Consider the following 7,572-nt stretch of genomic DNA (forward strand, 5'->3'; position numbering starts at 1 on the left):
TCTCTCTCTCTCTCTCTCTCTCTCTCTCTCTCTCTCTCTCTCTTTCTTTCTTTCTTTCTTTCTTTTGATATGGGTTTTGGTTTTGTCAGGCAAGATCCCACAATCCTCTCACCTTGGTCTCCTGAGTGCTGGATTATAGATATGTGCCACAAAGTTCGACTATACTTAGTATCTTATTTGATTCTCTTAACAACACCAATGAATAGGCAATGAACTGAAGCTCAGAGCTCTTCGAGCGACTTGCTCAAGGTCACACAGCAGATCAGCAGCAGACAGGGCTGGGAGATACACTTGTACCAATGTCCATCAGCACACCCATCTTGTGAACGTGACCTTGAGAGCACAGCGCAGCTTGATGGCCTTGGGGAATGCATGAGGGAAGCAGAGGCGAGGCCTGGGAGGATGAGGGAGGATCACACATGCACCGTGATTCAGAAAACAAGCTTGGAGAGTGGGGAAAGGGAGGGTGACACGTCCCGGCTTGAGGCCTCCCTCGGCTGGCCAGCTCCTACTTCCTTCTCTATGAAATGAGGAAGAAACTCGAGTTAGAGAAGGGTTCCACTCCAGGCCTGCCTGGCACACAGTAGGCCCTCAGGATGTGTGGGCTGGCCTTGCCTTCCCCTAGTGACTTGTACCCTGGCTGGCTCACAGGGTTAAGTAGAGGTGTCTGGAGAGGACCAAGGAGAGGTATTAGGGTCACAGCCCAGAAAGGCCCCTGGGAAGCAGACCCTGACAGATACTCGGAGTCTGGCTCTGCCACACCCCTTATTCCATCCCTGGCCCTTCCCTCTTGGCCCAGGCTGAAGAGGTAGCCAGACTAGTGGGCCTAGTTTACCACAAAAGCCCTCTGGAAAGTAAACACCCTCCACCTCCCACACCGCACCCCACCTCCCATGCCCTACTCCACCTTCTGCTTTGTCAAAGTGCCCTCGGCTATATGAGAAGCATCCTTCTAGTGCCCAATAGGCGAATGCCCTTGGGGACTTACATCCGGCCTGGCCTCTGGAAGTCTCTAGTGACTCATGTTCACTTCCTCCACCTACAGTCATAACTTTGCCGCTATATCAAGAACATGTCCCTTAAGCTGTCTTCACTTGGTAACTCCTGAGGGGCAGCTTCAGAAGGTGGATCCCCACCCCCGACCCCCCACCCACCCCCGCATGCCTTACATAGATGCATGTTGCTAGAATAAAAAGCCACTCCTATAGACCTCTGTAAAAAGTGAAAAGGGCAGAGAGGCCATTAGATTCTCCTGGGACAGAATAGAGGCCCCTGTGAATCCTCGAGCCCTCTTTAAGCACGTGCTGGGCAGTGGAGCCTCTGGCCTCCTGCAGAGAGCTGATTCTCCTCGGGAGTCCAGATGCCAGAGAATTCACTGAATCTATCTTCTTCATTTACCATATGAGAATTCTGGGGCTACGAGAAGACCATCACCAGACAGGATCACTCAGAGAAGAGACACTGAACAGTCTGTTTCTGAGAGTGTTTCTGAGAGAGCCTTCACTAAGCTGCCAAAGGTGGAAAGATGACTTTGGCGCCACCATGTGGCATAAAGGAAGAAACGCAGAGCTGGGGAAGCTGTTAATCTTCCAGGATGGGGGCAATTCGTCCACACCAGGACCCTCCTGGGTTATAGGGCCCTGCTCTTTCCAGTTACACAGCCTCTGTCCCTACTGGTCACTCCAATGCAGTGTCTCTCTCCCACACCAGACTAGGAGCTCCTCAAGGGCAAAGCCAGATCTGAATCATCACACCATTTGTAAAGCCATTGTAAGGGTTTGAGGAAGTGATTTAAGCTGAGCTGAATTCAGTATACAATGCGGGCAAAAATTTCTGCCCAAGAATGTTTATTGAATCAGTGCTTGTAGAAGCAAGAGTCGTGCTAGTCACTGTTGACGTAGGAGACGGGTGCAGGGGCTCCTTATGCTGTTCATTTCCCTTGTGTTTGAAATGTTTTGAAACAAAGGAACAAATAGAAAGCCTCAAAGTCCACTGATAGAGTCTAAGTGAATTATGCACAGCTGTGCAAAGGAATGTGTTTAGAGACATTAAAATGCTAGCACAGGGTTTAATTTAATACTGAAATTGTTTTTTAAAAATATTTTAATTACATTTACTTATTCATATATGTGTGTTTTATTGATATGCATCTATATGCCATATAATTTGTTCATATGCGTATACAATTTAAACCAGGTATGGTGGTCACGAGGCTGAGGCAGGAGGATTGCTACAAGTTTGATGGTAGCCTACACTACATAATAACTTGGAGGCAATTCTGTGATACATGGTGAAATCTTGTCTCTAGAAAGATTTCTATTACTGTCATTGTACCGGATCATAATAGTAATAGAAATGATGAAGTGTATGTGTTATGTTCCCTAATATTCTCCAACCAGCACCACAATCAGTTTATAATATTTTCACCTTCACCAACAAAAGTGCATGTCCGTTAATAAGCAGCCACTCACTCGTCTATTCCTCCTTCCCCAGCCCGCACCCTCAGTCTTCCTTGTCTCTGTATGGCCTCGCCTGTTCTGGATTCTTCCCATAATCAGAAACAGAACCATGCGGTGCACCCTCTTTTGAGTCTAGCTGTTTCTACTTAGTGTAATGCTTTCAGGTTTCATCTAGGTCACAGGTAGGCCAGAAATAGCAGTGTTTCATTCTTTTCTATGACTAAATAGCACTCAGTGTGTAGGCAGGGAGATAGGATCTTTTGAGTCCAGACCTTGAATTCACTATGTAGTCAAGGATGGTCCTCTTGCCTGCACCTCCTTGCCTGCTGGGATCGCAAGCATGCATCACTATGCCTGGCATTATCTGATGTGGGTAATTGAAGCAGAGCTCTGGGCAAGCACTTTACTGCACTGAGCTACATCCCTGCCTCGTTTGACATTTGCTTTTTGAGGGCTACACTGGGGAGGGAGCCAAGGCCTTGAACACACTGTACAAGCATTCTATCAAAGTTTCATTCTCAGTTCTTAGTCTTTTGAGCCAGGATTTATCAGTGTATCTTATGAAATATGTTGGGAAGCTTAGACTGGCTTCAGATATGCAATCCTCCTGCCTCAGCTTCCTGAGTGCTAGGATAAAGGGTATGTGAAACCCAGTTTCACTGTCTGTATTTAAAAATTTTAAATTAAATTCTCTATTTTATTTTATGTGTGTGGGTGTGTTGTTATGCATGTACATCTGTATGCCTCTTGTAATCCTGATGCCTGCAGAGACCAGAAGAGGTGTCTCATTCCCTGGAACTGCAGTTATAGATGGCTGAGCCGCTATGTAGGAGCTGAGAATTGAACCTGGATCCTCTGGAAGAAAACCAGTGCTCTTAGTCTCTGAACTTTTTATTTATCTGTTTGGGTAGTATTCTGACCACTGGTCAACCACAGTTTTATGCTAATTTATGCTAATTCCCCTGCTCGGATGTATACTTAAGCAGTGGAGTTTCTAAACTTTTTGTTTTGATTTGAAACGGTGGTTTCACTGTGTAGCCTCCAGAGTGCTGGGCTGAAGTTTCTAAATGTATGGAACCTCTGTGCTTGTCAGAGGAACTGCCATGTTGCTCCAAAGACAGGCCACGTAGTTTACCTTTCCCTAGGAAGAAAGTTTCATTTTAGCCTGGTGTGGTGATCAATGCTTGTAACGTCATCACTCAAAAGGCTGAGGTAGGAGGATTCTGGGCTACATAGCAAGACCCTGACTCAGCACAAAAACAGAACAGGAGGGCTATAAAGCTCCTACGGCAGAATAGATTTCCAACATGCACAGAGCCTGGCCTTCATTCCCCAACACCACACAAACTCCATCCTCAAATCCCAACACTTGAAGGGAAAGGCAGGAGAGCCAAAAGTTCAAGGCTAGCCTCAGCTACGTGTTTATAGCCAATATATGTGGGCAAGGCACACCCGGGTATCCAGGTACATTATTCAATGTTTCCACAAATGATGGTGTGTGTGTGTGTGTGTGTGTGTGTGTGAGAGAGAGAGAGAGAGAGAGAGAGAGAGAGAGAGAGAGAGAGAGAGAATGTGTGTGTTCATGTGGAAACTGATGTCATCTTCAATTGCTCTTCAACCATGTTCATTGAGGCAGAGTCTCTCAGTCAGAGGCAAAGCTCACCAGTCTGGCTAATCTTGCCAGTCAGCCTGCTCAGGGGATTTCCTGTCTCTGCCTTCTGGAACTGGAGTTACAGGTGGGCCACTACAGCCACTGAGCATCTGAAGGTTTCGAGGACCTGAACTTTGGCATCCTCCTTGCTTTGTTTTTCAGATAGGATCTTAAGTAGCCCAGGGTGGCCCCGAACTTTCTATACAGTTGATAATGACCTTGAACCCCCTGCCTCTATTTCTGGAGTGCAGAGGTTTCATGAATGGACCACCAACCTAGATTTATGAAGGGCTGGGGATCCTGGGCTTTGTGCATCCTAGGTAAGCAACTGAGCTACACCCAGTCTTTTTAAGTCCCTAACTGCTGAGAAATACTATTACATTAAAACAAACAAACAAACTTGTGTTCAGTATTAATGTGCATAGGGTTACATGTACAATTTTGTAGAGCCAGTTCTTCAAACTTGGGCAGGTTCTAGGGATCCAACTCAGGCTGTTCAGCTTGGGCAGCAAGTGCTCGCTACCCACTGAGCCATCTCACCAGTCTTCCAGGAGGGAGGGTATAAACCTCGGTTGTGGTGTTCACTTTGAATTTGTAGACCAGGGATCCAGCTGTCTTTGGTTTTCAGGGCTGGCTCCTTGGAACCAAATGACCTTTGACAATGTCAAGGCTGATGGGGAGTAGCCGAGCTGTGGTCTACAGTCTCACTACACAACAACACTAGGTGTTATTTGGATCCCGAGGCTGTCTATAAAGGACAGCATCTATAGTTTAATTGAATGGGTTAGGTTCTGCCCCTAAGGCCTTCTGGGAAATTTATACTGTCTGCTTTGGTAGGTGAGAAGCCTTAATGCTGAGGGCCACAAACCTGGCCTTCTCCAGAATTGGAAGCTTAATCCAGCATGAAATGGAAAGAAAAATATTGGCCTTAATATATTCCCAAGAGACCAGCTGGCTTGCCCCTCCCCCAAGAATGTCATGATAGCTCAGTAGGTAAAGGTGTGTGCCTCCAAGCCTGACAGCTTGAGTCCCACCTTCAGGACTCACATGATGGAGAAAAGTGACTCTCATAAGTTGTCCTCTGAACTCTACACATGCTCTGTCTCTGTCTGTCTGTCTGTCTGTCTGTCTGTCTGTCTCTCTCTCTCTCTCACACACACACACACACACACACACCCTACATAAGTAAGTAAATGTAAAAAAATAAGGATGATTCAAATAAAAGGTGCAAGGTTCTCATGTAGCCAAGGGTGGCCTTTAATACACTTTATAGCCAAGGATGAAGGTGAATTTCTGTTCTTTCTACCTCTACCTCCTGAGCACTTGGTTAGACCTCAGGGCCTCACACATCCTAGGTAAACACTGTCCTGACTGAGCTACATCCCCCGGCTCCTAGAACTACATTTTAAATGTTTATTCAGTTGCTTGTGAGCTGGTTTCTAGTAGAATTGGTTACTCAGTTGCCCATGCTTCAGACATAGTGTCACCTATACGTTATTTCAATATGTCGACCTACTAAATGCACGATCCACCAGTAATAACACAGACCTTTACAAAATAGAAGGGGTCTGCTATCAGGAAAAAGACAACTTGAAGAATGGGAAAATACGGGATGGATCCCAGGTAGAGCAGTCTCTGGATGGTTATTCCTTCAGTCTCTGCTCCAAACTTTGTTTCTGTAACTCCTTCCATAGGTATTTTGTTCCTCCTTCTAAGAAGGATTGAAGTATCCACACTTTGGTCTCCCTTCTTCTTGAGTTTCATATGTTTTGCAAATTGTATCTTGAGTATTCTGAGTTTCTGGGCTAATATCCACTTATCAGTGAGTGCATATCTCGTGTGTTCTTTTGTGATTGGGTTACCTCACTCAAGATGATATCCTGGGGATCCATCCCATAAATAACCACCAAACCCAGACACTATTGCAGATGCCAATAAAATTTTTCTGGAGGAGCCTGATATAGTTGTTTCCTGAGAGGCTCTGCCAGTACCTGGCAAATACAGAAGTGGATGCTCACAGTCATCTATTGGATGGAATACAGCGCCCCGAATGAAGGAGCTAGAGAAAGTACCCAAGAAGCTGAAAGGGTCAGCAACCCTAAAGGGGGAACAACAATATGAACTAACCAGTACCCCCAGAGTTCCCTGGGACTAAACCACCAATCAAAAAAAAAAAAAAAAAAACCACTCGAATCTCTAGCTACTACATATGTAGCAGAGGATGACTTAGTCAGTCATCAATGGGAGGAGAGGCCCTTGGTCTTGTGAAGGCTCTATGCCCCAGTATAAGGGAAAGCCAGGGCCAGGAATGGGTGGGTTGGGGAGCAGGGCATGGGGAGGGGATAGGGGTTTTCAGAGGGGAAACTAGGAAAGGGGATAACATTTGAAATGAAAATAAAGAAAACATCTAATAAAATAAAGAAAATAAAGAGGAAACTACAACAAACCAACCAACCAAACAAACAAAAAGAATGGGGAAATACTGGCAAGTCATATATATCTGAGTGATTTGTATCTAAAATATGTAAGAACTATTAGAATCGGCCGGGCTTGGTGGCGCACGCCTTTAATCCCAGCACCTGGGAGGCAGAGGCAGGTGGATTTCTGAGTTCAAGGCCAGCCTGGTCTACAGAGTGAGTGAGTTCCAGGACAGCCAAGGCTACACAGAGAAACCCTGTCTCGAAAAAAAACCAAAACAATAACAACAACAACAAAATAATAATAAAATAAAAAATAAAGAACTATTAGAACCAATAATGAACAGCAAGTCAGGTTTAAATGGGCAAAACATCTGATGATCATTTCCAAAGGTCATGGGCAATAAACACATGAAAAGATGATGTTTGATTCTTGCTAACTAACCATCTGGGAAATGCAATTAAAACCACAATGGAAATCCCCCTGCTCCCCCTGAGGATAGCCAATGAAACAGTGCGTGTAACAGCTAAGGTTAGGAAGGAAGCGGGGAGCTCAGAAGCCTAGTAGATTCCTGGCTGGTGTGTAAAACTGTACCGTTGTTATACTTTGAGGGCAGAAAAATCGAGGAGTTCCTCAGTTAACACAGAATGATTGTAGTAAAAGCCTGAACAGTTTCCCCCCTAGGAGGGTCACAAGTCAAAGACAGCTTGGTTGTTCCACATCCCCAGGAGAGATAAAAAGATGATGCTGGCCGGGATGGGGGAGGTGGTTCAGCAGTTAGGCATGCATGTTGTTCTTCACAAGGGCTTGAGTTGTCAGCTGCCTGTCACTGCAGCCAGTCTCCAAGGGCACCCACGCACCCACAGCAGAGGCCTACATGCACATGGCATATGCTTGCACAGACACATATGTGTTAATACAAATAAATAAATCTTTAAAATGATAATGTCTCGTCCCCCAAAACCAGAATACAATCTCTCTCTCTCTCTCTCTCTCTCTCTCTCTCTCTCTCTCTCTCTCTCTCTCACACACACACACACACAC

Source organism: Mus caroli, chromosome 7 (genome assembly GCF_900094665.2).
Source record: "Mus caroli chromosome 7, CAROLI_EIJ_v1.1, whole genome shotgun sequence".
Classification (NCBI taxonomy): domain Eukaryota; kingdom Metazoa; phylum Chordata; class Mammalia; order Rodentia; family Muridae; genus Mus; species Mus caroli.